The 9,664-nt window shown below is 40.9% G+C and overlaps 1 long non-coding RNA gene across 1 annotated transcript; it reads right to left on the minus strand.

Annotated features, from left to right (window-relative positions):
• Positions 1–890: 890 nt before the first annotated feature.
• On the minus strand, positions 891–1,885 carry LOC148691407 (uncharacterized). Its single transcript, XR_015955616.1, has 5 exons — positions 1,713–1,885; positions 1,557–1,630; positions 1,309–1,385; positions 1,109–1,196; positions 891–985 (listed from the first exon to the last, which is right to left on the minus strand). It is a non-coding gene; the product is annotated as an uncharacterized LOC148691407 (long non-coding RNA).
• Positions 1,886–9,664: the final 7,779 nt, after the last annotated feature.

Below are 9,664 nucleotides of genomic sequence, written 5' to 3' on the forward strand. Positions count from 1 at the left end.
TAAGTGATATACAGCTCCACACATTCTCATATAACCAATTCAAATAGTAAGTGAGTGGATTCTAACCGTTCATACAGTGAGGCCTACATTAACCGTGTGCATGTATGGGTGAATTCTGGTTATTTTAGAAGTCTTACATGCATTAACGGTCAAAATCACTCACGCATGCATATGCGATTGACCGTTGCACAACTCATGTGAACATATAATTGTAATGGTAAAACACTTTACGTTTACGATGACACTTTCAATGCTATATCCGTGTAATCACTTTGTGCATGTAAGATTGTTCCTTATGCATGATAACTTTCACACAAATCTAAATTCTTTTGATAGCTTTCATAGGGTAAATAGTTTAGTTTTTACATATGCAAGTTCTAGATCGTAATGCTAAAGCATCGGGTACTGGAGTGATCTAAATTTCAAACTTCTACTAAAACGGTAAAACATGCCTAATTAACTGACACTAGCACAGCTCAAATTTAATCAAAGTCAGAGTATCACCTGACCAAACCTTAAGCAAGTCAATGATAATTTATCCCAACGAAAGCAATTAATCAATGATGACATCTACTTCAGCCGTAAGTAATCTTTACATCTTCAACTATTTTAGGTCCCCATTGTTGAAGAAGTAACTATAAGTACCTCCAGGTTTTAACTTTATGGCTTTAGGTCGGCTCAAACGTGCAATTGTCTGCAAGGACACAACATATTATGTCAACTCGTGGTTAGCATGGTTCTGTACTTTATGATGCCTCAACTACTTCGGAGGTGCTCGTACCTCGCTAGAAATAGGTACCTGTAAGGCCTTCCTCACAACCAATTAAATTTGAACAAATTCTTCAGAGTTCAACAAAATAAAAAACAACAATAATGCAACTCAAGCCAGATTAGTGAGCCACCGAAGAGAAGGATCTTGGAGTCCTTGACCTTGAGGTAGAATTACAACTTGAGGTAGATGCTTGAACAAGGGAAATTGCCATTACTGCAAAAAATATTTAAATAAAGCAATAAAGCATAGTGTGAGAAAAGACTCGAGTGCACATCAAAATACACATAAAGGAAGAAAAAAAAAAGAGTAGGCAAAGAACATGGATAAGGCAAATACATTTTCTGAGAAAACAACTTGAAATTAGGATTGACGCCACTCGTGGCCACCGTCTGCGTCTCCATTCATTAAACACCCACAACCAAAACTTATAAGAAAACAACTTGAAATTAGGCTTGCCATTTATTTACATCAAAGTAATTCGATACAATTATATATAAAGTGGGAGAGAGACAGAGAGACCTTTGTAAACCACATACCACCTATTATATCCACTTCTGTTGTTTCCAGTCCAAACATAACTCATCCTGCACACATCAAATACTTTTCTACACACCTACTAATTTAAAGGGGGCTGATATAAAACCATACAAATGAAAATAGAATTTACCCAACAAAAAAAAATAAATAAATAAATAAATAAATAAATAAATAAAATGCATCCAATATATATCTTAAAGATCATATGATGTAGTTGAATACAAATTTTTTTGAAAACATGAGGTACCACAAAGAGGGCCGATTCAAGCACACCATCCTTGACTTTACGGTCATGGGACACCTTCCCAATCTTAGCCTTCCCTGTAAACATCTCAATCAGTCTAACAAGTTCACATAAATACATCAATGATTTCAACCTAGATACTTGACAATAGGCATTAACCTTGCACAAACTGTTCTTTATTACACCGGAGCTTTTCCCTTAACCTCACAAGCTTCTCATTTCGAAGCACTCTCCAATTTATTTGATCATCGGCCTTTCCCTGACGTATATGTAAAGCATCAGTACAAATAAACTAGTATGATGCCTCAATTTGGAAATCAATTGTACAAATAAAGTAGATATATTACACTTTTATACCTCAGGTTTGGGGTCTATTTCAATTCCTTACAACATCTTCAAAACATTTCACTTTCATACCTTAAGTACTATTTTTTTTCAAAATAATACCTCCGTTACATTTTCCATCCATTGATCTGTTAAATGCTAACGTAGCTACCACATATATACCACGTGGCTGGCAAATGTCTGCCACGTGGCAAATAAAATAATTTTTTAATTTCTTTTAAAAAACCTAAATTTTCTCAAAAAAAGAAAAAATAAAATAAAAAATGAAACCCACTATCCCCCCCCCCCCCCAGTGACCCATATCCCTATCCCTAACCCAAAACCCAAAAAACCTGCTGCAGCAGCAAAAAGAAGAAGAAGAGAAAAAAAAATATAAATAAAAACGTGCAGCAGCAACAGCAGGAAGAGGAAGAAGAAGAGGGACGAAGAAGAAGAAGGAAAAAAAAAACCCCAAACCCAGTTCGTCACCCCCCCTGGGACCCACCTCCCTCCCCCCCCCCCCCCCCCCGGTGCTATGCGACCTCCCCCGCCCTCCTCGGGTCAGGATCTCGTGATTTTCAGTATGTGTGGGTTTTGAAAATACTTTGAGTATGAGATGATTTTGGACTGGTTTTGTGGTAGATCCACCTAATCTTGGGTGGAATTTTTGTGGGTGATGGGGTATGGGAGAAAGGGGGGGACGAACTGGGGCTTTTTTTTTTTTTTCTCCCTCTTCTTCTTCTTCTTCTTCTTTTTCTTCTTCTTCTTCTTGTTGTTGCAGGTTTTTGGGTTCTAGGTTAGGGTCGTTGGGGGAGGGGGGCAGGGTAAGGCACTGGTTTCAATTTTGAGAAAATTCAGGTTTTTAAAAAAAATTAAAATTATATTTTATTTGCCATGTGGCAGACATTTGGCAGCCACATGGCATAAAATAGTACTTAAGGTATGAAAGTGAAATGTTTTAAAGATGTTGTAAGGAATTGAAATAGACCCCAAACCTGAGGTATGAAAGTATAATTTAGCCAATAAAGATGTATAATGGATCAGTACAAACTGTCTTTATTACACTGGAGCTTTTCCCTTAACATCTCAATTAGAACAAGATAAGACATATTCATGCACATACCTAAGAAGCAAAGTGGATCATCCCACTGATTTTTTTATCATAATGTCTATTTCAAATATATGGGTGTACACATCGAAATTTCGGTAAAATAAATATTGACCAATAATTAAAATTTCAACGTTCACATATCACATAAATTTTACACGTATCATGTAACTCAACAAAAAATCGAACAAAATCAGAAAAGTCATCAAATAAGGCATGTGTCAACACCTGGCAAAAATGATTTATTTCATCTGAATATTATATTCAAAATTAGGCCTTGAAAATTTCTATAAATAAAAGCCAATTTCATTCATTTCACTACACCAATTCACATCACACCAAAACCTTGAAGCTTTGAAACCCTAAAGCTCTCAAGCAAATCCCAAATGATCAAGAAAGCCCTCTTCGTTCTTCGTCAAATCCTCCTTCAAGATCAAGCCCCGACGGCCCTTGAAGAAAGTGTTCATCGTTCATCATCCGTTCATCCTAAGATCAAGCCCCAACGGCCCTTTGGATCAACAACATCAACAAATCCACACATCAGTTCTTCAAGATCAAGCCCAAAAGCCCTTTGAAGATCCGTTCATCACTGTTCTTCAAGATCAAGCCTAAAAGCCCTTGAAGATCTGTTCATCCTCAACCCTCAAGATCAAGCCTCGAAGGCCCTTGAAGAAACTTCCCTCGACCTTCAAGATCAAGCCTCGAAGGCTTTTGAAAAAACTTCCAACTGTTCAGCCAAGATCAAGCCTTGACGGCCCTTGGATCAACAAAACATCCACAAATCTACATCTTACGGAGATCGAATCAGATGATCAAACTATAAAGAGATTGTAACCCTAAAATCATTAATACAAATATTATTTTGTACATGTGTTCTTGTCTCGTTTCATCACAGGAAAATTCGTGTTTATAAATTTGGCACGCCCAGTGGGACTATCTCTACCTCTCATCTCTATCTTCAAATCCGCAAAAAGCACAAATGGCATCAAGAAAGGATCAAGCTGTTCCCGCAACCAAAGCAAAGAACAAGAACATCATCGCCCTAAGTGGTTACACTTCGGGCATCACAACTAGAAGCAAGGCAAGAGCTCTCTCTGCTGCGGCTTCCGCCCCTGCATTAACTCTGCTGAAGGAACAAGAACACCTGAGGCGCAAGCCCGTGATCACCCTGGCTTCGCTAAGGGTGCCAAAAGAGGAAAGCCCAAGGAAATACTCATAGTCCTTACTTTCTGATGCCGACCCGAGCAGCAACTCAGCCGTGCAAGTCATGACCACAGGAACGAAGGACACATGACTCCATACTGTACTCAAAGCCCTACTCCAAGAAGATTGATTCTTTGAAGATGCCAAGGGGTTATCAGTCGCCAAAATTCATGCAGTTTAATGGAAAGGGAAACCCAAAGCAACATGTGGTCCATTTCAATGAAACTTGCAATACTAACCTCGAGCCCGAGTCTATCGATAATTGGGATCAGCTAGAGAGAGAAATTCTTAACTGCTTCTACAGCACTCGCCGCACTGTAAGCATGCTGGAGCTGACCAGTATGAAACAATGGAAGGATGAACCTGTCGTCAACTACATCAATAGATGGCGTTCATTAAGTCTGGATTGCAAAGATTGGCTTTCTGAAACCTCTGCCATTGAGATGTGCGTTCAAGGCATGCACTGGGGGTTACATTACATCCTCTAAGGCATAAAACCGAGAACATTTGAGGAGCTGGTAACTCGTTCCCACGGCATGAAGCTGAGTATCGCCAATCACAGGAAGAAGGAGCCGATCACCGACTTCAAGAAGGATAAGGTGTTCGCCCCAAATGTAGACAAGACTAGGAAGAAGCCCGCCAAGAAAGCTTTTATCGCCAACACTACCCCCATTAAGACCTCATTCGCGCCCATCAAGATCTCCTCTAAGAACAAAGCAAAGGAAATAAAGAAAGGTGAGCCTTCTTGTACCCAAGACAGGTACAAAAACACCTTGAGGGAACTGAAGCAGAAGACGTACCCTTTTCTTGACTCTGACATGGCTGCAATGTTAGACGACTTGCTGGAAAAGAAGGTGATCGAGCTACCCGAATGCAAGCATCCTGAAGAGATGAATCGCGTAAACAATCATAAATACTGCAAGTACCATCATATTGTGAGCCATCCTGTTGGCAAGTGCTTCGTCCTCAAAGAACTCATCATGAAGCTATCATAACAAGGGCAAATCGAGCTCGACCTTGAAGACACGGCCCAACGCATACTACTACGATTGTGTTTGGATCGTTCAATCCTGTGTCTTTCCAAGTGACACTTGACCATTCCTGTCAACGCTCAAGCTGCATGGCACCTTCAGCCCAACCATCACTGAGGGCAAGCGACCAAGATGCATATACCGATGATAAAGAAGGATGGACATGGGTGACCTACAAAAAGACGAGGATGCCAAAACCACGAGTCATACAGCCAAAGGTGTAACAAAGAGGAAATCACCACCGTCATAACAATAGGAAGCCTAAAAGAAACATAAGGACTGATAAGCCAACATATGCTGGGGAACCTATGGAGAAAGAGCCACGCATTCCCGTCTCTTTGCATGAGTATTTCCCGAAAGACTTTTTCCAACAGTGCATTACCGTCGTCTGTCAAATGGTTGAAGTAGAGATGGAAGAACCCTTAAAAGGCAAAGCTATCGCCACTAAGAGAGAAAAAGCCATCACGCCCGAATAAGGTCTGCCAACACACTTTAGCATCGAAGAAGCGCTACGATTGCCAAAGAAGATACGAAGAGTACTAGCAGCGGTCTTGGCAAGTCCTGACGACCACGAAGTACAAGAAAGCAACGACGAAGGCTTGAAGCTTTGGCCACATGAATGTGCCACATGTTGTGTCGTCCATGACGCAATCAACTTCACTGACAAAGACTTACTGTCGGGATCAAAGCCTCACAACCATCATCTCTTCGTCTCGAGGTACGTAAGGGAGCACAAAGTCAACCGCATGCTTATAGATGATGGGTCGACCATAAACATCATGCCAAAGTCAACAATGACCACAATCAGCATTAAGATGGATGAATTATCCCTAAGCCATCTGCTGATCCAAGGTTTTAACCAAAGAGGACAAGGGGCGATGGGCATGATTCGAGTGGAAATGACCATTGATAAACTCAAATCAAGCACGATATTCCACGTGATTGATGCAAGAAATTCCTACAGCTTGCTCCTAGAAAGGCCTTGGAACCACGGGAATGGAGTAGTGTCATTCACCCTCCACCAATGCTTAAAATTTTACCAGGAATGAGTAAAGGTGATCCAAGGTGATACCAAGCCATTAACCAAAGCTGAATCACACTTTGCAGACCCTAAGTTCTACATGGATGAAGACATGGTGCCCAAAGCTCTTCCAGAAGAGATCAAATCCACGGACAAAGCAGCACCTAAAAAGCAGGAGTGACAAGCCATGCCCAAGAAGCAAGAAGGGCAAGCCGTACTATCTTCAAGCAAAAACGATGACGATCCTGCTAAACCTGCAACAACCAAAGGGAGTAGGTCGCCTTCAAAAGGACCGAACACACCCATATTCCGATACATCCCAATGTTAAGAAGAAAGAATGGTCAATCCCCGTTCGAAAATGGAGCAAGAAAAACCGATACACAGTGGCACAAAGATAATGTGAAGTTGCTCAAGACGAATGTAGTTTTGCCTCTAACACCGCTAGGCGATGCTAAAGTTGCAAAACTACCACAAGGCTTCATAAAAGCTCTGCCAAAGGGGGTGGAATCAAGCTTTCTTCCAACCAAGAGGACCGAGGAAGGTTTTGATCCAAACGCCTACAAACTCATGTCGAAGGTTGGGTACGACTTTGCTTCATTTTCAAATCCTGGAAAGAAGGTTTCAAACATCGTCAACGAAAAAGAACGTAACCTCACCAAGACTCAAAAGAAGTTGAAGGAGAATGGTTACGGAGTTGACAACAACAAAGCTGGACTTGGCTTCATACCAAATGCACCCGTGATGATTTAAACAAAGCGAAAAACGCTAGCGCTCAATACGCTAGCGTAAGCATTGAACAAGATCAATAAGAGCCTAAACCCGCCCCTCGAACGTCAGCCTTCGATAGGATGAGTCGTTCAAGAACCAGAATTTTAGTGCTTAATTGCATTGGTGGTCAAGACTGAACCTCCGTATTCAAGAGGCTTAATGCGCCAACATCTCAAAGCTTTGTTTTCGAAAGGTTGTCAAAACCTAAGAAACAAAGCAACACGGCTAGCTTTCCTCCACGATGGTCAGCTTCGGAAAGACTTGAAGATAATAAGAAGCCTTCTAGAAAAAAGGAGACAACGCCAAAAGAAGAAAAGCTCAACAGGCTAGCAAAAAAAACGACGTTTGAAACTTGATTCCTTCAAGGATGAAGCGCCAAGCAATCTTGGAGGTTGACACAAATAGACCACTGAAAGTAAGAAGGTGTACCATCATCCACATCGGACAAATTTCATGCCAACAAGCTCAAGAAGACAGCACTGAAAAGGAGGTCTAAGATGTCTTCCACATCACGATCCAAGAAGGCAAAGAAGACGAAATCCCTGCCACATCACTATCCAAGAAGGCAAAGAAGACGAAATCCCCGAGAAAGATGTCACTGTTGCACCACTACAGCTCGAAGATGAGGGGCAAGCCATGGTTGATGATCTCAAGGAACTCAACTTAGGCACAAGCGAGGAACCAAAGCCTATATTCGTAAGTGCATTATTAAGTGCGAACGAGATAGAGGAGTATTATCAGCTGCTATTAGACTACAAAGACGTATTTGCTTGGACCTTACAAAGAAATGCCTCGCCTTGACCCTATCATCATTGTGCATCATCTTGCAGTCAAGCCTGGAACGCGATCGATAAAGCAACTCAAAGACGCTATCGATTTGAGCTCATCCCACAAATCGAGGTCGAGATTGACAAGCTAATCGAAGCAGGCTTTATTTGAGAGGTGCAATACCCTAAGTGGATCTCTAACATCATCATTGTCCTTAAGAAATCTGGACCTCAACAACGCTTGCCCGAAGGACGACTTCCTTTTGCCAATCATTGAAATCATAATGGACGCAACCACTAGCCATGAGGCATTGTCATTCATGGACGGCTCTTCTGGATATAATCAAATTCGCATAGCCCTCGAAGACGATGAACTAACAACCTTTCACACTCTAAAAGGTATATACTGTTACAAGGTGATGTTTTTTGGTATGAAGAACGCTGGAACTACATATGAATGCACAATGCAGAAAATCTTCAATGACATGCTACACAAAAACGTAGAATGTTACGTAGATGATGTGGTGGTCAAGATAGAGAAAAGATAAGATCACTTGAAGGATTTACGAATAGTGTTCGAAAGGCTATGAAAATACAACCTCAAGATGAACCCGGTAAAGTGTGCATTTGGCGTCACCTCTGGAAAGTTCCTCAGCTTCATTGTGAAGCACCGTGGTATTGAAGTGGACCAATCAAAGATCAAGGCCATTCAAAGCATGCTTGAGCCAAGAAACCTGCATGAGCTGAAAAGTCTTCAAGGATGGCTAGCTGTAACACTCCACCCCCATTTTTATTTAAAAATGGGTTTTTAATTCTTAGTTGGTGTGCTCAAGGGGGCCTACCTTCTGTTTTTGTGTCCCCCATTCCCGTCACTCTTCCATCTCTCTCCCTGTCCTTCTTCCCTATCCCGTATACCTCACATCTTTTCTTTCTTTCAACTCTCTGCACTTTTTCCCGTATCTCTCAAAATCCTCTCACCCCGCGACCCATAATCGTGTTCATCCATCACCACACCACCCTCCCTAGCGTCAACAGTGTCGTCATCATCATCATCATCATCCTGCTGTCTCTTTCTCTCTGGTCGCATGCGAAGAACGGCGAAACCCAGGAGCACTCCGACGATATTTTTTTATTGTTTCGGTTAGGTAAGCCTTGGTTTTCTCTCTAATCCTTTTAGAGGAGGTGTGGATAAGTTTTAATGAGTTTTATTTCGTCATTTCCAAGGTTTTTTTAGCAAGATCAAATTGGGAGAAAACTCACCCAACTCCGTGCGAGCCCGTTGATGCGAGATTTACTTGACAGTCAAATTAAACCCTCGTTTGACAATTGTAGTAGAATGGATAAGTGAGGGATCGTTCTAGACCGGGGATTAGGAGGGCTTGCTAAAACCTTCTAAATTGACTTAAAAACATAAAAACTAAATTAAAATACTCTTAACAAGACTACTATGACTCAGAATGGCTTTGAAAAACTCAAATTGTCTAAAACAATCAAATTGACTCAAATAGAAGCTAGAACTTGATTTAGACGAATTTGCAAGTGTTTATGACTCCAAAAGCTTAAAGATACAAAAATAAAACAAATACGAATGATTAAGACTTAACAAAATAGGGGGGGAATTGTGGTTGGACGATATTAAATTAAATGGACAGAATATAATTAAAGGCAAAATGTAAATATGAATGTGATGAAAAATATGGATGAGGGAATAGCTAAGGGGTTTTTCTCCACACATGTTACACTTGCATACAAGATTGATTTTCGGTTGGTCTTTCGATAAATTATGAAACTCAATGCTCCAAGTTAATTAGGTCCGCTTACATTAACTTTCAGATTTCCCTAGATTCGTTGGATTGAATGGAATACGCCTTACAACCAATTTATTCTT

The sequence above is a fragment of the Pyrus communis genome, chromosome 14 (genome assembly GCF_041283825.1).
Source record: "Pyrus communis isolate YQ-2024b chromosome 14, ASM4128382v1, whole genome shotgun sequence".
Taxonomy (NCBI): Eukaryota; Viridiplantae; Streptophyta; class Magnoliopsida; order Rosales; family Rosaceae; genus Pyrus; species Pyrus communis.